Source organism: Anolis sagrei, chromosome 1 (genome assembly GCF_037176765.1).
Source record: "Anolis sagrei isolate rAnoSag1 chromosome 1, rAnoSag1.mat, whole genome shotgun sequence".
Classification (NCBI taxonomy): Eukaryota; Metazoa; Chordata; class Lepidosauria; order Squamata; family Dactyloidae; genus Anolis; species Anolis sagrei.
The window spans coordinates 173,155,936-173,179,516 of NC_090021.1; the positions used below are offsets into that span (position 1 = coordinate 173,155,936).

Genomic DNA, 23,581 nt, shown 5'->3' on the forward strand with positions numbered 1-23,581 from the left:
AGGAATCCAAACACAGTGCTCAGATCAAAGCCACACCTTCTGTCATTTCATGGATCCTCATATCTCTCTTCAGCTTTGTATCTTGTTCATGTGATGCATAGCGGATGTAAGTCTGGAGAAAGACTAAGGTTCTGAGATACTGAAAATAAATAGCAGTACTGCTGAGTAGGCAAAACTAAGACTCTTCCCTGAATCTACAATTTGGTGATGGATCTGGGCATTGTATGTTTTTACCCTGTTTCTCCTTCTGCTCCCTCACCCATATTGTGTTTTTAGTAGTTTTATTTATATTTTTAATGTACCAAACATGCCAGGTTTGTATGAAAATGTGACACTATTTCCTGTGCTGGTCAATGACCGAAATAAATGTTTTGGGTTTGAATAGCAGTACTGTCCAGGAAATCTCCAGAGAATCTACAAGCTGCTTGCTTCTATCTTGCGAACCAATGAGCAGGATTTCACAAGGCAAAATTGGATGGGTGGCAGCAAGAAGTTGAAGATTTTGGAGGGTTTTGAATTTCTGGATAAAGGGGGCTCAACCTATATTTGATCCTTTGCTTTTAACTGATTGTGTGCTTTAGCATAGAGGGTTGCTCTCCAGACAACACAATGAATGCAGTTTTCATGTTGCTGTGCTCTTGCCTTGTCTTCTCATTTGCAGATTCTTTCCCAGTGGTGTCAGAATCAGTCATATATGAAGGAAGGATTTTAAGACTTGGAATTAATGCTGGGTTGTTAATCCCTGTGTGGAACAAAGTGTTGGCTTTAGCACTCCTTATACAAATGTCAGATTCCCTTGGCATTCTTCTTTTATCACACTCAGAGAGGGACAGCAAGATGAATGTTCGCCCTCCATTTTGTAGGTTTGTTAAATCGTATAGTATATCATGCATTTGCAACAACAAGTCGCATAGAGCTGCTCACAGTCATAAGAAACAAGCAAATGAATCAGCCAATCAGTTCACACTAATGAGACAAGGAACTTTATCATACCAAGAAAACAAGCCGAAACCACTATGAAACTAGGAAAGCACATAAAACAATATAGTATGTGTCTGACACAGAAATTTCCAGTTGAATATTTTGAGTTACTCTCTTACAATATACTTGCTTTCTTATCTGTGTGCTGCATTTGAAAAGACATTGTAACATATGTCAAACATCGACAGCTTCTATCTGTAGTTCAAGAGAAAAAGAGATGTGCCCAATGTCCTGAACTGATACTTGAGTTAAAAGTAAGCTATATGAACACTAGAAAACTGTGCATATGGGAGTCAACTGTCCTATAGAGGCGTAAAAAACAAATGGTTTTATGGTCGGTGTCTATATGGTGTTTTAACCTGCTTAGATGTCATAAATTGGAATACTTTAGGACTGGGCAGCTTTAATTGCCAAAAATAGGGACTGGACATTTCCTAGGTTCCTTTGTGAGTTGTCTGGCTGAAATGATGTGGTAGAGTGAAAGGCATTTGTGAATATCTGTCATTTCTATGGGGAACAGTGCTTTATAATTTAATCAGTAAAAGACAAACTTCAGGTAATTAAATACTAATTTTCATCCTGCCACCTGGGGCTTTCTTTCATTCCTGGCTGGCATTCACACTCCTTGCATTTGCTGACTTCCTGCATAACAAATGGAATCTTTAGCCAGGATAACCTCAACAAACGACACAAAAACAAAGTAGCATTTCCCATTGATCATGTTTATTTATCCTTGATTTTAGTTGATCATTATATTTGTTCACAGCAGAAAGTTATCCCTAATGAAGTGAATTCAGCTGGTTGTTCATAGTATCATCTGCTTCCAGTTGTACAGGGGAAAGGGTATACTTCTAATAAGCTAAGATTATTAGATCTTAACTTCCAAAATGCTTGTCATTTGGACACCTTACCTTGGCTGACAATCTAAGGTTAGCCTGAAACCTACAAGGTATTTGAAACATAAAAAGTATTTCAATATAGAATTCCTTTCCACCAGCAATCATGGAAATCTGATTTACAGGTTTACCTTGACACTTGAGAGCTTGCCTATGTGGCAATGGTGTAATTAAAATATTATCTTAAATTCTTGTGCATTGTAATTTTTGCATGAGACTGAGTGCTGCTCATTTTTCTTTTTTGGTAACCGGGGAGTTCTGATAAGACATATCTTTCATTATTAATTAATGGCAGATAACTAAACAATTAGGGGAAATCTAACCACATTTCTTCCTGTAGTTATTAGAATTAGGTTACAGATAGTAGGCAAAGTTGATTTGCTTTGAGGTTATTCTATATTATTGTTATCTTATACTAAATTATTATACCTGTATTTAGTATGAAAGGAGGGGACATGGGTGCTTCAGTTCAGTTTCAGTTTATTTTTATTTCAGTTTGAACTGGATGTGCATTTTGTTTGTTTGTGGTCTGAGGTTAAAAACAACAGCAAGTCTACACATGTCAAGAAATCCATCATGGCCAAGATTCTTGTAATAGCAGAAGTGATTTGTAAAGTATTCTGGTCCAAAGGTATAATCCAGGGGTCCTCAAACTAAGGCCCAGGGGCCGAATACGGTCCTCCAAGGTCATTTACCCGACCCTCGCTCAGGGTCAACTTAAGTCTGAAACGGCTTGAAAGCACGCAACAACAACAACAATCCTATCTCATCAGCCAAAAGCAGGCCCACCCTTCCCATTGAAATACTTATAAGTTTATATTTGTAAAAAATGTTTTTGTTTTTATTTTTTGCATTGTTTTTAAGTACTTTTTTGCACTACAAATAGGATATGTTCAGTGCGCATAGAAATTCATTCTTTTTTTCAAATTATAATCCGGCCCCCCAACAGTTTGAGGGACTGTGACCTGGCCCTCTGTTTAAAAAGTTTGAGGACCCCTGGTATAGCCAAAAAAACCCAGGCATTCTCTTCTTTTTTATGAATTAGAAAAGGATCATATAATGGTTTCTCTTCCTTATAAAAACTATAAAGGCCTGCCTTTTTCATAAGTCCAAGGACCTGTATTTTAGTCTATAATCTTTGAAATATATGCATTAGCCTAAATCCAGTGTTGCTTTGGTGCTCCAGTGCCAGTCTCCCTTCCTTCACCTGAGGACTATAGTTTCTCATTGTGTTGAAGCAGGTTTATCCGGTGAATAGAGGGAGGGTACAGTGAGATGTCAGATCATCCTTCCTATTTATTTATTTGTTTGTTTGTTTATTATTTAAAGTACATAGTGTATATGCACTCTTCATCCACAAAGAGCAATTTACAAAGCATCGATTTGCCCTCAGGATTACAATTGGCTGATAGAAGCAGTTTTGTTAGCAATGAGCACTAAAATTTCCCCTCTTAGATTTAGTCAATTGATAAAGTACAACAATATTTTAAATTCAAATGATTTTTATACTCCTAAACAATTCACTTTGTCTTGCATGTGTGCTTTCATGGTTTAATATCCTCAAATGTTAATGAATGTTAGGCAATATCATTGCATGGCTAAGACTTTCAAAGCATAATGGATGACATAAAGCAAAGATTCATGATCAATTGAAGCTACTGCTTTCAGCATCTTACAGGACTCAGGATAGCAGCTCACCATCAAAATTATTAAAAACACACAAGTGTAAAACAGGGAGATAAAACTTAACCATTTTATCAGCATCTTGCTTCTCTCAGCTTAAACATAGCTATCTTTTAAACTGTTTTTGCTGTGATTGAGTGGTATTTGAAATTGTGAGGGTAGTCATTATGGCATTGATCATGAAAAACAATTCTAGCAAATTGAGAAAATGCAAGGAAAACAAGATGGTGGTGTTGCCCTGTGTGAACAGTGGGGCCAGTTTTACACCAGAACTGACCCTAACTTTTCAAACACACAACAAACTGTGGGTCTGCTTCAGGGCTTCAATAATTCAAAGAGCTTCAAAGCATCATGTAAATGCCAAGGAGTCAATTCTCATCCACTTCTGTGTTCCGTGTTTCAAGTGAGTAACCTAGGTCTAAGAGAGGGGTGGAAACTGTGTTGCAGTGGATTTGAGGACTACTATAATTTTTTACATATTTTAATTTGTTCTTTGCTTCTGCATTTGTAGAGGATAGTTGCTTTAGCTAAAGAGATTAAGAAACCTGGTGCTTGGTGAGACAAATTTTCTCTCCCCCCCCCCCCATTACAATGTTGCACTTTTTCAATGTTATTAGTCTTAAAATAGGATATTTACTGCAAAAAAAAAATCATTCCAAAGAGCAAAACTGATGGAAGTTACTGTTATTCTTCCACTTTCAGAAGTGTTTATTTTCCCCACAAACTATTTAAAAGCAGTTTTTAAAGCCCACAGTGCTAAACAGGGAAATACGTCAGTAGGAACAAAAATTTACCACTAATGACAGTACAGGTTTTGAAAAATCTCTGGTTTGGTGTATCAGTAGAAGCCATGGTTTCCCTTACCCATTCCTGTTATTCCGCATTGCTGATTCTTAACTGTGTTAGAACTTAACAGATAATAGATTATATTTCTACTGGATTACATGAAATATTACTTAGAATTTTCTGCACATATTTCATTTCCCAGTAATATGCATAAGATTTATTGCAGACTACCAGTAAGCAGTGAGTAGAGCTATCACAAAGCACAGGCTGCTAGTAGTTTAATATATGAATAGAGACGTTGCTGATGAAGATGCTCAGTGTTAAAAACAGATAGAGATGCAGTGGTAGATATAGTCCTTATCTTGTTGGACAAGTTACTGAATAAACAAACAAAACATATCTTTTAAAAAATTCCTCCTGTATTTAAGATGTTTTTCCAGCTCTGAGCCCAATTGCATTGGCTTTTTTTGTGTGGGAAAGACACATTTACAGTCTTTGAGATTTTGGTTGATAACCTATTCCTCAGCTGTTGGCAATTCCTCAGCTGTTGGCAAGTTGAATCAAGTCACAAAAACTGAAATTATTTAACCATTGTTTTGATCTCTTAAAACCTTGATTATGAAGATTTTGTTTCAAAGATACAAGTTTTATTCAAGGAATGGCATATTTTCAATAAAGAATCTGTCATATGATTTGCACTTTCCATTCAACAAAACAGCAAGATGGAAATACTTTTCTCACCAAATACCATCTTCACAGATCAGAAGGACCTACAAATCTTCAAGAAGCTATGTTGCTAGCAGCATGGTAGGAATGTATAATTGCATTTTGAATTCACAGAAAGATTCTTTGCAATTCTATGAATATATCAGTGTATTTTACTCTTAGAAGACAGTTGAAATGTGTTTATAGTTGCCTGGAGTGACTTAATAATATGCAGTTGTATTTTTACCTCTTGTCATCAAAACTAAACAGCAAATTTCTTTTTTGTGAGTAGTTCCTTGGACCACAGAATAATGTGTCCTTTTTAAACATGAAAACATAATATCTTTGTCTTCTCATCTTTATATCAATATATCTACCAAAGAGGAATGTTGGGAGTCCAGAGTCCTTTCATTATATGTTTTATTTTAATGTGCTGCTTTCCTCCATATCAAAGACTAATGTTAAACTTCTAGAAAAGTAATATCTCTGGTTTCCTCCAGATCATATAAGTTACTACATTTAAAATAAGGTATTCCGATTAACTCTGGAAGCATGTACCTTATTATCAGTAGTAGTGTAGATGCTTTTTTGTGTAGCCACTTTGAAAACAACTATGTAAAACACCTTAGAGCTATAGTGTAAAGGTGAATGAACATGATATATTATTGAACTGTGTATTTTCTGTGTAACTTTGCACAAAGTCACAAACCGGCATTGAAGCAGGATGATATGCAATCTTGTCTTGGTCTAGTTATCTACCTGATACAATGAGACCATTTTGCTTTTGTATTGGCATCTCCTCTATGTCTTTCCCCCACTTAAAGTGATCTGAACTAAATGCCATCACTACAACTTGTGGCAGTGAATCCCATAAAGATCATGCCCTTAATCTACTTCACTGCCAAATAACTTCATAGGGTGATCTTGAATTCTGGTATTTATGGAAGAGGAAATATATCTAAGCAAGATATTTTGGTGTCATCTTTTTTTACCGAAAGATATAAAACTACTAGTATTGCAACTGAAGTTTCCCCTTCTGAACTTTTCTTTTACTCTGTTTGTAATTAAAAATAAGCCATATTTGTGGGAAATGAAGTTGATTACTTTTAGCACAAGCTTCTGTAATGATACTATCCCTGAGTGCTGAGCTTTGCTTGTAGCAAACAGTTGTAACCAATGGTCAAGGATATAGTACTGGTCCCTGGCACATTGGAAAATAATATCTCTGTTCTGTCGCACGTTGGGCCTGTAAATAGTTGTCTTTAAAACAGGACGTGCAACCTTTGCCCAACGGGAAGCCAGGGGGCCTAAAGAGAAGTTCTCAGAGGTTTCCACCACTAACAGTCTTTAGATGGTTTGAGAAGTACAACAAAGTCTTTTATTAATGAACAATCAAACAGAAACTTCTCTTGTCTTCAGTAAAGTTAAGCAAATAATTCCAAGCTTTTAGGTAACTGGTGAATTCCTAATCTTGCCCACGAAGGACAGGCAACTGTCTTCAATAACTTCTTCTTTACTTTAAAGGAAAATCCCCTTTTTAACTTCTCCCAGGTTGACTGTAAACTTAAACCTAACTGATGTGGGCACCACTACTGGGTTGAACTGCGTCCCAAAGCACAGAGTGGACCTACCAGCAAGGCCTGTAGTCTCTTCAGCTGAAGTTCTTTGATCTTTAAGGCTGTTCTCCCCTGGAAAGTCTTCAAAGCTTTGGGGATGCCTCCCTGGAAATTCTTTCCCTTCTGTTTCTGTTGGAATTTCTGTAACCCTGGAAATTCTTAAAGGTTGAAGCTTTTGTACAGGGGAAGCTTTACACACGTCCTGTACATTGGCTAGCCTAGCTGAGATTAACTAAAAAATGGCTCCCTTCCCAATTGCCCTGAGCAAGGGGCGGGACCAAACTTAATGATGATGGACAGGTGGCTTGCCCTATAACTGCAACCAAAGAAGCCATCTATCTGCAGAGTCCCTGAAACTTAGGACTGCAAACAAACATTCAATGCAAAGCAAACAAAATTGGAGCTTCTGGTATAGCTGTACCAGAACAATCTCCCCCATCAGAAACCTCGGGAAGCACTGATGCAAAATACTATCTGTTGGGGATGAGGTATTGGATTTCATGAAAGTTATGGTGCTTTGTGGCTTCTTACTTATGTTGAAATAGCACAGAAGTTAAATATAAAATTTGGCACCCTGGTTTACAAATAATGGAAGTCTTGTGTATTAACCATTTATGACATGAATGCCAGTAGGCATAAGAGACTGACAAATGTGTTGTTCTGTTTTTTAAGTTTTAAAACAAGGTATACTACATCCATTAATGCATGTAGTGAGTAATGTTGAAGGTAGCATTTCCCTGCAGGTAGTAAACCCACAACAGTCACATGGTTGTGTGTGTAATCCTGATTTATATCATTATCCTGAGCCAGCTCTGTAATGAGGGAAGGTGAAATCATGGCATTATGCAGGGGAGGATACATGACCCAGACTGCTTTGTGCAGTCACCCATACTTCCTGAAAAGTGTTACTCAGCATTAGTTCCTGAGACCTTTTTTTTTGCCAGGTACTTTCAAGTATACAGCAATTGGCAAACACTGTTGTGCAATAATTGATACAAATGTCAAATTGATACAAATTAGGCCATGGCCCCAAACAGTTTGAATGAAAATGATTTGTAATATTTGGTGGTCTGTTTTGTAAAATCTCTGAAAACAGAACCTGTAGGCGGGAACTAAAAAGCTCGGCAAAAACGGATTAAGAGAGCCAGATTTTATTGGCTACTAGAGAGGATAGAGTTACATCTGCAATATACCTGAGGCAGGGATCTGCCATGGGGCTCCTGGAGAAGACTGGAATATTGCAGTGTCTTTTCTCCCTCCCTGACAGCAGCAGTGCCCGTCCATTTCTTTTTGGACAGTTTCCTAGGATCCTCCTCCAGAGAGGGCCCTTCTGGGAGCTCGCTTTCCCAGCAGCACTTCCATTGAAAAGTCTCTGAGTTCCTCTCGGAGCATGATGGGAGTTGGTTTTTCTTTCTCTCTCTGTTTCTCAGCCAATAAAAAGCCTGGTTGTGTCCCTGCTCTGAATTGCTGAGAATGGACACAACTGGCATCTACAATTCCCAGAACTCTTTCTTGCACTTTGTCTTATTTAAAATATTGGTTATGGTTGAATCTTAAAATAATTCTTAAAAAAAAAAATCAGTGGATTGGTGAATTGTTTTGAAACTTGGCAGGCCTGTAGTTGTAAAATGGGTCTAAAACTGACAGGTTTCATGCAGACAGGCCTAAAATGACTGAGGATTGGATCTTTAAAGATTCAGCCCATTGTAGCCAATGGGCTGAATCTTTGCCGAATGAAAACAGCAACACTCCAGAATAGGAAACTCCCAGAATCATGTCCCATACACAATTTATTAGAGTTTTTAGATTACCTGCACATTGCACCTACCCCAGAACCCTTACATTTTACCTTGTTGTGTCCAGCACTTTTAACTGTACCCATTACATTTGGTCCGGCCCTAGTTTTTAAATGTGTCATGGTGTATTGTTTTGTTGTTTTACTTTTACTGCTTTAATGTTTTTGGTTTGCTTTGAGTTAGATAATTGTATTTGTTATGCTGTTGTTTTATTGGGGGCCTTGGCCTTTGTAAGCCGCATCAAGTCCTTCGGGAGATGTTAGTGGGGTACAAATAAAGATAATAATAATAATAATAATAATAATAATAATAATAATAATACTCCTGATTTGAATAACTTCCCAGTAAACAGAATGAGCGGTTAGCTGAAAAGGAACCCTAAAATGGCATGCCTTTTTGCCAAATTGTACACCTTTAGTATAAATGGCAAGTTGATGTTGCCTTTAAATACTTGAAATGAAACAAAGTAATTGGTACAACATCTTTGTGATAAAGATGTGCTGAAGTTCCAAACTTTGGCATGCCCTTCCCCAAGACAGGTATTAAATCTTTTGCTTGTTTTGAAGTAGAGTATGTAGGAAACTCTTTTTGTCTTACTATTATCACCACTAGTGCTAATCTTCCGGTTACCTGCTATCAGAGACACTACCGTCAATAACTGAATCTCAGTGCCGTAACCCCCAAAGATGTATTTATAAAGAAAAACAATTCTTTCAACAAAATATGATAATGAAACTGTTGAGATTAACTCCAAAGTTCAGCAGCAGATCAGTTGCACAACTTCAGCGCTTTCCAGTAGCTTCTTCCTGCACAGTTCTTTTCAGTCAACTGCTCCCACAGCCTGCAGCCACGCTGGAACCTTTTACAAACACTTGAGCACATGCCCGGCCATTGTCAGTTTTACCATTGCCTTTCCCCCAGTCTAGATGACATTATAGACTCACCACAGCACGCAGCCATATCTTTTCCTAGTAGACAAGTTCTTTAATTACATATAGCCTTCAACAAACAACATCACGACATAATGAGAAATATACACAGTACATTGTTTCCTTATATACAGTTCATTTACACATAGCAATCTCTGATTGGTTACCAACTAATTGACCCAACCCAAACCCAGGATTGCATCATTCACAATCACCTGGAGTAGGCCAGAACACATTCCCCAAATGATTCCCCATATACAATCAATGTATGACTCAGCATTCCCAATAGAAGCCTATTAGCAGTGCATGACTCAGTTTATTATATTACAATACATTGTAAAACCTGACAGAAACTATTCACAATTGCTTCTTATTCAAATGTGTGTGGATGCAATACAATATTTGAGCTTAGTTCTAACTTTTATTTATACACTTGTATACTGATTATAGTTAACTGTGATTCTCTGGACTTTTGTAATATATGTTGTTTTTACATTATAGAAAAGTAGATAGCATATTGGTACATATGTGTATTATGGGTATGAAATAATATGTATTGTGATTATGAAATAAGATAAGGTAAACATGAAATAACAGGCATTGTGAGAACAAACAATGAAATAAGGTAACTGAAGATGACAGCATGCAATGGTGGAGACAGCTACTGATTGATTGAGCATTTCAATGGGATTTTTGTAAGGCTAGTGAGCATGACCGTCACAGATATGAATTAGCCCATTAGAATTGATAAGAGGAGAGTCAGAACAGGCAGGGATCAGTTTTATAGGAGATAGAGAGAGATTCTGTGAAATGTAAGAAAGATTCTCAGTACACATTTGCCACAAATTAAAATAAAATGAATGGGCTTTATTGTATAATGTTGATCATAGATAGATAAGCAATAATTGTAGTACAGCTTATAGTTAACAGGTAGAATGGAGGATGTGGAAGAAGGAAAGGATGTTTCTTTTAAATGTCTAGGACAGATGGAAGAAAAGTCAGGTCTAGAGTAAAAGGAACTTGCAGCAGGTCATTTGCCTGAAAAAAGATGAGAGAAAAGACTCAGATGAGGTTAGAAAAAAACCGAAGAAGAGAGCAAGGTTGTGGGCAGAAATGAGGTGTATCAGAGGGAGGAAGTGAGTGAGATGGACTAAGAAGTTAAGCTCTTGCATCACTAGTTACACACACAAAACCAGACACAAACCCATCCACATTTATACAGAAAAGCTTACTTATCTCATTCAAATCTAAAAGCCTAACTAGGAGAAATGGCATAGATGGGAGAAGATCAATGCATAACCTCTCAGTTTGGTTCTAGTAGGATGATCTTCTTCCCCACACAGTTCAAGTAATCAAATAAGCCTTTTTTATACACTTTTCATTCATTGGCCTTTTGTCAAGCTAAATTATTGTTCCCATTATCATGGATCCCAGGTGTTTACAGGCACTCCAAGTTACTATTTTGCATGTCCTTTCTCAGATGCTTGAGAGAGCTGTTTCCGACCTGAGCAGATTTTGTGTCACGGGCTCTTAGGTTGACCTCTGTGTTTTGAACTGTTTATTGGTTAGATCCTTCTCTATTTGGCAGGGTTCCCAGGACATGCAATCATTCAGTTTTACACACACACATGTAAATTCACAGACTCAAACTAGAATTTTAGAGGTGATAATTGAGATGCTTTACTTCTTATGATAACAGTCTGTCTTAGGTGTTTTCCTTTGTGATTAATATTTGCCATAAAAGTACACAAGATATGCTAACTAGGATGCTAACCGGCTTCACACAGGTCCAAAAGTCACAAATAAGAAATTGCAAAAGTATAAATTAATACTGTTATTGTTAACTTTATTTTTATCCTGCCTTTCCCCCAAGACAGGAATTCAATGCACTTCTTCCCTGAATCACAATTTGGTGATGGATCTGGGCATTATATGTTTTTACCCTGTTTCCCCTTCTGCTCCCTCACTCAAATTGTGCTTCAGTAGTTGTATTTATATTTTTAATGTACCAAACATACCAAGTTTGTATGAAAATGTGACTCTATCTCCTGTGCTGGTCAATGACCGAAATAAATGATTTGATTTGATCTGATCAATGCACTTACACATTTGAAAGATTATAATTAAAAAAGTACAAAAGGTAAGGTAAAGGTTTCCCCCTGAAATTAAGTCCAGCCGTGTCCGATTCTAGGGTGTGGTGCTCATCTCCATTTCTAAGCCGAAGAGCCAGTATTGTCCGTAGACACCTCCTAGGTCATGTGGCCGGCATGACTGCCTGAGCACTGTTACCTTCCCGCTGAAGCGGTACCTATTGATCTACTCACATTTGCATGTTTTCGAACTGCTAGGTTGGCAGAAGCTGGGGCTGACAGCGGAAGCTCAAACTGCTCCCCGAACAAAAGCACAAAAGGTCAACATTAAAACTGTGTTTTCGGTGCATTGATACCAAATTTATCTTCCAACTAACATAGATTTCTCCCCCCACACCCCTATCTACTTTATGGAGGATGAATTGCTTTTGTTAATATTAAAAAAAATAAAAATACTCAAGTTTTTTTCCCCACAAAATGCATTTTACTTATGTATCACTTATTGTATACACAGTATATGCAGGATATGTATGCAGGATCTTGGATCAATGAAGGGAAACATTTTTCTTTGCAGAAGCTTCATGTTGCTGTCAAATTACTGTTGAATTTTCAAAACATCCACATCTCTTTCACTGCGGAAAAACTTTGTGTAGAAACAGTAACCAAGGCTCTGGCTCATGTGTACATCTTTTTTTATTTTAACTCAGCAGCTGCTTCTAGTTCTTAGGTATTGCATTGAGGTATCAGACTATGCAGTTCATCTTGCTTGTACCCACACATTGACCAGGTGTTTTTGCAGCTACTAGGAAATAAAAAAATATTCTCCAACATAAAAATATAAACTTTAAAATGATGGGGGAAAAGACGCAACCTGTTCAGAAGGAAAGCAAATTCCTTTGGGTTTGCGGCTTTGAAGGCTGAAACTAATTTTCTTGAGTACATTGCACCTGCTGGGTATTTCCCACTGGAATTATTTCTGGTTTGTCATCCTGAGAATGTCATTTTTAAGCCTTCCAAATAATCTCCCTTGAGTTTGCCAGTATTATGACTAGAATGGTCTAAGTATATTAGGAAAGAAAAAAAAATCCTGGAATCAAAATCTGCTATGCAAAATGTACAAGATATGTCACTTAGTTGTATAGGTGAATAAATCTGTCAGTTGCAAAAAAAATCACATATCTATATAAATAAAAATGTAATGTTCGTTTGTGGGATTAACAGAACCCAAAAGCCACTGGGGGAATTGACACCAAATTTGGACATAATACACCAAACAACCCTATGTATGTCCTTCACTCATAAAAACACTGAAAAACACAACAGAAGGGATGTAAAAAGCCCCCAAATGCTAAATGATGAAAAGATAGATGACAATACAGAAAAAAGGGAAGAAAGAGGGAGGGAAGGGGAGAAAGAAAGAATGAAAGAAAGAAAAGAAAGAAAGAAAAGAAAGAAAAGAAAGATGGAGGGAAAGAAAGAAGGAAAGGGACAAGGAAGCATGGAAGCAAAGAGAGAAGGAAGGAAGGAAAGAGGTAGAGAAGGAAGAAAGAAAGGAGAGAAAGAGGGAGGGAAAAAGGAAGGAAGGAAAGTTAGAGAAGGAAGGAGAGAAGGAAAGAAAAAGGGAAAGAAGAAAGGAAAGTTGGAGTGAAGGAAGGGGGGAAGATGTAGAGAAAGAGGGAAGGAAGGAAAGAGAGAAGGAAGAAAAGAGCAGAAGAGAAAGAAAAAGGGGGAAGGAAAGAGATAGAGAAGGAAGGAAGAAGATAAGGAAAGACGGGAAGGAAGGAAGGAAGGAAAGAGGGAGTGAAGGAAGGAGGGAAAGGAGAGAAAAATTGAAGGTTGGCCACAGCAAAGTGTGGCGGGTACAGCTAGTAGTTTATAAAATGCATTTTATATCAAAGACGAATGAAACGGCTTTTAGAAGGGTGACTCTCAATTGAATAAGGACCATATCAGAATCCATAATGTTGGCCCTCAAACATGGCAATGATTTATACCTCACATTGACATATGAGTATATATAATATATTTCATGAATAATATAAAAGCATTGCTCGATTGCACCAAAAGTCTTCTCCACAATTCTGCTCTCCACAGCTCATAGCAGACACACAACCATAGCTTGAAGGCAACCAGCTTCTCTTGCTGTTGTTGCCTACCATCATTTTTTGGCACACTGCCTCTGCAGTTTTTGTATAATAATAGTTGGCTGTTTCATTTGTAGTCTTATCTAGTAAAATAGTGCTTTCAACAAGCCTTTGAGAATGACCAGTTCTAGTCCAGCCCAAACATTGTTTAATATGACCTTGCACTCTTACCTATTACCCATCCCTCTACTAGGCCCTGGAAATGAGCAGCCACAGACCCGGACCTGCTATTACCATTAGCCTGTTATAGCACTGTACTTAATTCCCAGTCCCCTCATACTTTGAGTTTGCACTAGCCTTGGCCCGGCTTTTTAATTGCTCTGAACAGGCAGGATTGTTTTTAATATACATGTGTTACGGTGATAATTTTATGCTTATGTTGTTTTGCTAATTTTATGTTACGCTGTTTACTTTGTATGTTTCGGTGATGTTACTTGGAAACTGCCCTGAGTCCCCCTCGGAGAGATAGAGCGGTATATAAAGATTTTTTTAAAATTATTATTATTTATTATTATTTTTAGATGTCTGGCTAGTATAGAAGCAAAACTGACATTTTCTTTGGTGTACTCATTCATGTAGATACTTAAATTTTGCCTTTATGATTGTGCATATGTGTCCAGGTTGAGTATTCCTTATCCAAAATGCTTGGGACTGGAAATGTTTTTTTAAATACTTGCATATACATCTTGAGATATCTTGAAGATGGGACCCCAGTCTTAATATGAAATTCATTTATGTTTCACGTATACCATATACACATATCATCAAGGTAATTGTAGACACAATATTTTTAATCACCGGGTTGTTGTAGGTTTTTCCAGGCTATATGGCCATGTTCTAGAGGCATTTTCTCCTGAGGTTTCGCCTGCATCTATGGCAAGCATCCTCAGAGGTAGCAAGATCTCTTGGAAGTAGGAAAATGGGTTTATATATCTGTGGAATGACCTGGGTGGGGCTAAGGACTCTTGTCTGCTGGAGCTGAGTGTGAATGTTTCAACTAACCACCTTAATTAGCATTTGATGGCTTGGCAGTGTCTGGGAGAATCTTTTGTTGAGAGGTGATTAGATGTGCCTGATTGTTTACTCTCTGTTGTTTTGCTGTTGTAATTTTAGAGTTTTTTTAAAAATAATTTTTAATCATTTTGTGCATTAACCAAAGTTTGTGTACATTGAACCATTAGCATAAATGCCTGTCCATAGATGCTTCACTCAATGTATCCGATGAACTAGACTCTTAAGTTACAGCAGGGATTCCCTGCTTTGGTCTGAATTAATTAGTTACCTGATAAAACCTGGATCTTAGGTAAGATCTGAGTCTAACCAGGCATGGGCCTTGTGTGGATTGGTCCCAGAGACTTTGTCACATGACCCCCAGAGCAAATCCACACAGTCTTCTTGGTTTTTTGGGCTCCATGAGCCTGACAAACTGAGAGGGCACCCAGTCCTCCCCCAAACCCCCCAAAAAACCCTTAAAGCTAAAGGTGGGTCTTCAGCCCTCCTGGCACATAGAAATGATGTGTCAGTAAATGGGGAGAGGAGCAGTTGTTTTCCTCCTTGTGCCCCCCCCCCCCCCGGTCTCCTGGCACAAAATTTATATGCTCTAGGAGGACCGAAGGACCACCTTAATGGTGGCCCGGTAAGTTACAACCAGATGGCATCTAGATACCCCCTATAACAAAGTTAAGGTATATCTAGGGCAGGGGGGAAACAACCAATCCCACCGCTGCCACCAATATAATAAAATTAAAGATACCTGGGGCAGGGTGGACACCACACAGATCCCACCTATGCCCTTAGATATATAGCGTGGAACAAAGGCTGAGCCTAAGTGACCGAAATATTTGGTAGAAATAGCTGCCACCACCTCAGAATTGCCGGCCTGAGGAACCAAAAGGGTGTGATTGTATTATAAATAAAAGGGTATTTGAGCTCTTAGACTTCTATGGCTGACTGGACTTTAGAAATGTATTGAGAGAATGATTTCTGGGGGAAACGAATGGATTGAGGCAAACACCAGTTAAAAGTAAACTAATAAAGAGTTTATTTTAACTTTAGAATAACAACAACTCGTTGGAATGAGTGGTACAAAATCTTGATGCAGTTGCAGTAACTTGGTTGCTTAAACACAAACAGTTCTCCTGACAGAATAACTTTTATATCTGATAATCTCTTTAAACCACTGTTCTACTATCAGACACAGTATTCCCTGGGATACAGACCCAAGACAAATGGCAATAAGGTATCTGTGAAACCTTTACAAGGCTCACTAAGGCACAGCCCTCCTTTACTAGTTCTTCTAACTCAGTAAAGCTCTGGCTTCCTGCCTTCCCCTTATTCCAAAACCTTAGAGATTCCCTCAAAAGTTCTCTCACTTCTGTCAGTTCCCTGCTCTAAAAATCCAACTCTCTCTGTCTAACTCCCAAACACTTCTTTCTTCTGTCAGACAAGACAGCTCCTTTCCCTCCATCCAGCTGACTCCACCCCTGATTGTTGCAGTCAGCCTGACTCCTCCTCCTTCTCTGTTCAACAACCAGGAGGCCAAACACTGCCAAGCAGGCTTCGGCCTAGCCAGCTAAAAAGGTAGTTTTATTACATACCTCCCCACCTTAAGTTCTTTCTGGAAGATTTTCAATTTCTAATTGAAATCTGTAAGAAAGGGTTTCTCATGAAGAGAGCTCTTTCTTACCTAACTCTCCCTTCCTGTACCTAACTATCTATTCTAACCTAATCTAACCTAAGGCAAAGGCATTCTACCTATCCTCCTAATCCTGCATGCTATCTAACCTATCTAAACATCCTATCTAACATATCTAAACATTCCTATCTAACAGGTTCCCTATCTTACTAACGTTACATTGCATTCTAAACAACATTTGAAAATAATACAATATTATGCATGTTATCTAAGCATATCCTGCAATGTAAACAATACAGTCAATACATTTATACAAACCTGCAAAGGAAAAGCATGTTAAATATACTATACATTATACAACACATCCTATAAATGCAATTATCTATACTATTATACCAATACCTGTATACTTATTCTCTATCACTGCATTTAATAACATCTATGTACAGTCAATGCAACATTCCCACCTGCAATAAAAAGCTTTAAGTTGCATATAATCAATTGTATTATCTGTACAACTAAGAAACTTCTAGATGACTAGGGTGTAACTTTTTAAAGTTACCCTGGGGTTTACTTAAGTTACCTGGTTCACTCAAACATTAAACTGGGAACCAACTTTGGCATGGCAAATATAAAGGGGCTTAACCTTTCAATACTTCACCCAATGCCACAAATCCTATTCCCTTTGGCTCTTAAACTAACCTGACCAACGGCCAATTTAAACCCCATATTTCTATCCTCAGATGTTTCCTTCCAGGATGGAGCTGAGACAGTGTCATCTCCGTATAACACTCTCTGGACCTTACGCACCAGCTCCACCTGCTGTCTTTGTTCAACATTGCAATCATTACATTTTCCCTCCAAATTTGTCTTAACTGCGTACACTCTTCCTCCCCTACACAGAGTCACTTTCTCCTCAGTTTCTGGTAAAATTTTTACAACAAAGTTGGACCTAGGAAAATAAGGCTTAAGTCTATTGATGTGCAGCTTCTTGCACCTCTGGTCTCCTCCATCTTCTTGGACTACATAAGTCACCTCAGAGTCTTTGGAAACAATGGAAAATGGTCCTTTCCAAGCCACATCTAGGTTCTTCTTGGCTCTGGGCTTTAAGACCAACACTTTGTCTCTGACGGCAAAGCTTCTGTGCCTAGCCTTAGCATCAGCATAGTCCTTCTGTCGGCTTTGAGCTGCTGACAAGCTCTCAGCGGCACAGTCCCGGATCAAAGTCAAATGTCTTTGAAGGTCCTCGATGTACTCGACCACGTCCTTCTCAGGAATCTCCTCACGTCCGATCCACGCCTCTGTCACGATGTCCAGAGGTCCACGCGGGGTTCGGCCATACAGCAGTTGGAACGGGCTGTATCCGGTACTCTCTTGTGGTACCTCACGATAGGCAAACAGGAAATGCTGGATTCTTCTGTCCCAATCGTTGGGGTTGCGATGTACGTAGGTTCTCAGCATGTGGTTCAACGTCGCATTGAACCTCTCCGTCAGGCCATTCGACTGTGGATGGTATGGAGTCGTCGTCACGTGTTGAATCCCACAGGAACGCAGCATCTCTTTCATGAGGACAGACATGAAAGATGTTCCCAAATCAGTTACGATAGATTTAGGGAACCCCACACGCGCAAACAACGACAGAAGTGCGTGTGTTACTGTCTTGGTGTCAATCTCCTTCAGGGGAATCGCCTCAGGGTATCTTGTCGCGAAGTCCACCGCTGTGAGGATGTAGCGATGTCCATCCTTGGTCACAGGTGACATTGGACCAAGGATATCTATCCCTACTTTTTCAAAAGGAATTGACACAACAGGAATGGGTTGCAGCAGTCTTTTGGTTTTGTCTTTCGCTTTGCCCACAAACTGACAGGACTGACAAGATCTGCAGTAGGTGGCAACGTCTTGTGCCATTCTGGGCCAAAAGAACCGGCTCTGCACCCTATCCTTAGTCTTCTTGATCCCTAGATGACCACTAAACGAAGTGTCATGGGCCATTTTCAGGATCTTTTCCCTGTACTTTGGAGGTATTACTAGCTGTGTAACTACCTCATACAGCCCTGGGTCCTTTTGATGTCTCACTAATCTAAACAGCTTGTTATCTATATTCCTAAAGATAACTGGTTCTATTTCATTGGGTTCAGTTCTTTCGGTTTGAACTGATTCCCACAGGCCCTTTAAATCTTCAGCCTGTCGCTGTTCCCTCAGGAACTCAGCTGGCTGACTAGATGGCAACATCACAGGGAACTCTTCAGTGTTGATACATTCCGAACTATGAGCCATTTCTGAGGCGATTTCTCCCTCCTCAGAAATTCCCGCTCTTTCTGCCTGGCTTCTAGTTACAGCATTGATCTTCAGTGTATGTTCTGACAGATCATTTCCTATTAACACAGGGACCTCCAGGTCCGATAGAATTCCTACACTCCATTTACCACAAAAATCTTTGTATTTGACAGGGATTTCTGCCACATCCACTTCAAAGCTGGGACCAGTTATTCCCTTCAGTGTCCATTTCTTTCCTGGCACTATCTGGTCCTTCTCAACTATATGAGGGCGCACCAGAGACATGTCAGCGCCTGTGTCCCTCAGTCCCATTAGCATTTGGTCATTAACTTTGACCTCTTCTAAGTATTCTTTATTTACTCCACGTTCCATACTCCAAACCCTCATTATTTTGATGGGCTCTCCCTCAGGAGTAGGCTCTTCATCTTGTGGTTCATTCTTCTTGACCACTTTAACAAATTTTGGCGGGCTTCCAGCTCTCTCCTTAGATAGCTTTGGGCATGAGGCTTTAACTTGTCCTTCTTGGTTGCAGAAGTAACATACAATCCTACGTGGCACAACCTTAGAGATGGCATCCCCTTGCTTGGCTCCCTGACTCTCCTTGTCAGTTCTACCCTTCGGGACCCACTCTTTCTGCTTTTTGAACATGGGGGGGACCAACTCAAAATCTCCCTCCATCTCGTCCAAAATCGTCGCACACTCGGCCACCGTCCGGATCTTTTTGTCTTTAATGAACCAAAGCCACTGTACTGGAATCAATTTATAAAACTGCTCCAGACAGATCAGATCCCTTAAAGCCTCAAAGGTGGTCACCTTACTTCCCTCCAGCCATCGTACTAGAGCTTTTTCAATCCTAGCCCCCACTTGGGAAAATGTCTCCCCAGGCTTCCTCTTAATTTCTCTGAAGGTCTTTCGGCTTTGCTCTGGGGTTAGCCCAAACCGAACCTTCACTCTTTCTTTGAAGACAGAGTAGTTAGACCATTCTGTAGTTGTCATGTTGGCATAAACTTCACTCAGTTCACCACAGATTAATGGTCTCAAGTGTGCCATTCTTTTTTCCTCTGGCACCCCAAAATCTGCACACGCACGTTCAAAACTAGAGAGGAAACTCTCGGCACAATCCCCCTTTGTGTATTTGGGAAAGTGTTTTAGATAGGGAGCTACGGGTTCAGCAGGGATGGCACTTGGGTTGGATGTGGGTTGCCTATCTCTCATTTGTAACTCCATCATCCTCTCCTCATGTTTCATCCTCTCAGCTTTCGTGTCTCATTCTCTCTCTTTCTCTTTCTACTTCTAGCTGTCTTACATTCTCTCTTTCTCTAGCCTCAAACTGCATTCTTTCTTTTTCTTTCTCAAGCTCAAGCTGTCTTTCTTTCTCTCTTTCCTCGGCTTCACGTTATGTGGAAATATCTTGGAGAGACGAGGTTGCACGTTTCTGCAATTTAACTACAGTTAGTATATATTGTCCTACGGACGGCAATATCATCAAAATGAGACGCAAAGGCTGCTAAGACAGTTAATCCAATTGAATTATCAAAACTCCCACTGTGTCAAAATACGAAAATTGTCTTAGTCTTTCATCAGGATAATATTTTCTACTGAATTTAAAAGTTGGTAAATGAAAAAGAAGGCCATTAGACATCATTGATGAATCAGAGAGAGCAATTTAGCATCTAATATAGTAATTTTCATTTGAATTTCTTTCCAGGCAGCAGTCTTAGTTATTAACTAATGCAGAGGCTTTTGTTTACTTTGTTGGAATTTACTTTCATGTACATCATTGGAGTAATAAATGGCCCACTTACTAGTGTCCTTTACATCTGCTGCTGCATCTAGTAGTATGTTGTTCATTCGTTCAGTCGTCTCCGACTCTTCGTGACCTTATGGACCAGCCCACGCCAGAGCTCCCTGTCAGCCGTCACCACCCCCAGCTCCTTCAAGGTCAGTCCAGTCACTTCAAGGATGCCTTCCATCCATCCTGCCCTTGGTATAGTATAGTAGTATAGGTGGCAATAATCCTTATTCCAAGAAAGAAAGGACACAATGTTTTAATTTCCTGCAGATTATTGCCCCATCTACATTGCCATAGAAAAATCCAGATTATCTGCTTTGAACTAGATTATATCATCATCATCATCATTATCATCTTTAATTACTTATTAATCGCCCTCCATCCGAGAATGCTCTAGGCAATTTACAGCTAAATTGTAAAAGATAAAATACATACACACATACAGATTATATGAGTCCACACAGTTCAGAGTAGATAATCTGGATTGTATATGGCAGTGTAGAAGGGGCCTGTGTATTAAGTCTAAAGTCTGCTGCTGGCCACACAGCAGATATTTGACAACAGAGATAGCTAAACAAAGATTTGAACTTGGATCCCTCCTATTAAAATCAGACACTTTAGTTGTTGCACCACAGTACATTCCTACCTGTGTTTTATGGAGGCATGCTTCTTCAAAGACATGTGAAAATAATTTTATGCTGAGCTAGTACAAAAATAGACTTGGTTGGCATTTTTAAATTATTCTGTCATCCCAGTGCAATGTTACTAGTGTATTTGTAACATGCCATTTAATTGCAGATCAAACAGTATTTATATATTAAACCTTTAACAACAATCTGTCTGGATACATGATGCTTGCCATCTTTAATCATTGTTGGCTATGCATGTTCTAACACTTGAATCTGAACATGGAAATCTCACCCAGGTCAAAGTCTTTATAAGGTTATGAACATAATTCATGGTTTGAATATTTTAACTATGTAAGTCAATAGGCTGGAGCCCAGAAATCAGAGTTTTCTGTATCTCCAAATTATTTGCTCCCAGGGTAGTGGCAGCAATTATATCGAATCCAGTTACCTCACAGCCTTTTCTTGCAGTTGGTGACAGTGTTATTTGTGGATGTCTCTATACCATGTCATTTCACAGCTGAAAGATAATTTACTATTAGAGAAAGAGGAGAGGCCTAAATATTCTAAGGCAGGGGTCCTCAAACTAAGGCCTGGGGACTGGATATGGCCCTCCAAGGTCATTTACCTGGCCCTCACTCAGGGTCAACCTAAGTCTGAAACTACTTGAAAGCGCACAACAACAACAACAATCCTATCTCATCAGCCAAAAGCAGGCCCACACTTCTCATTGAAATACTAATAAGTTTATATTTGTTAAAATTGTTCTTCATTTTAATTATTGTATTGTTTTAAAGTGCATTTTGCACTATGAATAAGATATGTGCAGTGCACATAGGAATTCATTAATGTTTTTTTCAAATTATAATCCAGCCCTCCAACAGTTTGAGGGACTGTGACCTGGCCCCTCTGTTTAAAAAGTTTGAGGACCTCTGCTCTAAAGGTACCAGATTTCATCTGATCTTGGAAGCTAAGTAGGACAAGCTCTGTTTAGTAGTTGGATGGGAGATCACCAATGAATATCAGGTGTTGTATGATATATTTCAGAGAAAGGAACTGGCAAAACCACCTCTGAGTTTTCCTTGCCTCAGAAAACCGTATGAAAGTCATGAGGTCATTTCTCTCCCTATTACATACTAGAAGGCGCCAATAGTGAAAGGACCAAGCCAGAGACATCTCCAGCTCATCCCCTGTTTGGGTATCAGCCAGCACGTCAATGACTTAAATCCAGACATAGTTTTCTAAGATCTACAGAGACACTCGCTGGAATGCCTCAGCAAGAGAGAGTCCAAAAGTGGCAGGCTCAAACCCAGAACCTCAACCAATGGCTGATACCAAATGAGAGACTCCCCCCTGGGCACACAGAGGACTGGGCGACTTGGAAGGCGCTGAACAGACTGCGCTCTGGCACCACGAGATGCAGAGCCAACCTTCAGAAATGGGGCTACAAAGTGGAATCCTCGACATGCGAGTGCGGAGAGGAGCAAACCACAGACCACCTGCTGCAATGCAACCTGAGCCCAGCCACATGCACAATGGAGGACCTTCTTGCAGCAACACCAGAAGCACTCCAAGTGGTCAAAGGACATTTAATCAACTACCAAACTCACACATTTTGTATTTTCTGTTTGTTTGCTTTGTTCTGTTAGAAATGTAATATAATTGACTGGCTGCCCTGACACGAGAAATAAAAAAAAACTAGAAAGTTTCTATATATAATCTCATCTAGTGTTATAATGTTATATTTGTGGCATTAAAGAATTTCCCCCCCCCTTTTTTTTTTGTCGTGTCAGGAGCAGCCGCTCCTGTTGTGAGAGAATTGGCCCAGGGGACGCCCGGATGATTTCTGATGTTTTGTCATCCTTGTGAGAGGCTTCTTTCTTGTCCCCGCATGAGGAGCTGGAGCCAATAGAGGGAGCTCATCCGCCTCTCCCGGGATTTGAACCTGCGACCTGTCGGTCTTCAGTCCTGCCTGCACAGTGTTTTAACCCACTGCACCACCGGGGGCTCCTTCATTAATCAGGACATAAATATGTAATGATGCATGTTTCTGTCTCATTTCCTGAGACAGAAATAACTATGACAAGTATATGAAGGTGCATTTGTGCTGTCACGCACTGGGCCTATAATAATTGTCTTTTGAACAGAACGTGCTCTTTGTGCCTAGCGGGAAGCCGGGTTGCCTTGGCTGAGAGGCCCTAAGGATTTTCCTATACAAAAGTCTTTAGATGCTTGAAAAGTTTAACGAAGTCCTTTATTATTGCTTAGATCTTTAACAATTTAAACACACACTTCTCAGATCTTCAACAAGTCAAACAAATGCTTCTTAACTTGCCCAAATGGACAGATAACTGGCATTGTGAACTGTTTCTTTTCTTTTAGAGGAAAACTCTTTTTAACCCCTCTCAGGCAATGTACTTTCTATGCTTGCTGGTGTGGCTTCTACTCCCGGCTCCAATTGCTTCTGGTTATCCGAGTAGACCTACCAGCCAAGGCTTTGTAGATTCTCCAGCTGGAGTTCTTTTGGATCTTTTCCATGAAAGATGTGAAGCTGTTTCCCCCGGATGCTTCTGTTTCCCCCGGATGCTGTGAGAAACGAAGCTTGTCTACAGATGGAGCTGATCT

The 23,581-nt window shown here is 39.4% G+C and overlaps 1 protein-coding gene across 2 annotated transcripts in view; it reads left to right on the plus strand.

Annotated features, from left to right (window-relative positions):
• Positions 1-23,581, plus strand: part of SPAG16 (sperm associated antigen 16) — a 590,759-nt gene that overhangs the window by 76,654 nt on the left and 490,524 nt on the right. The gene's annotated exons all lie outside the window — the stretch shown is intronic.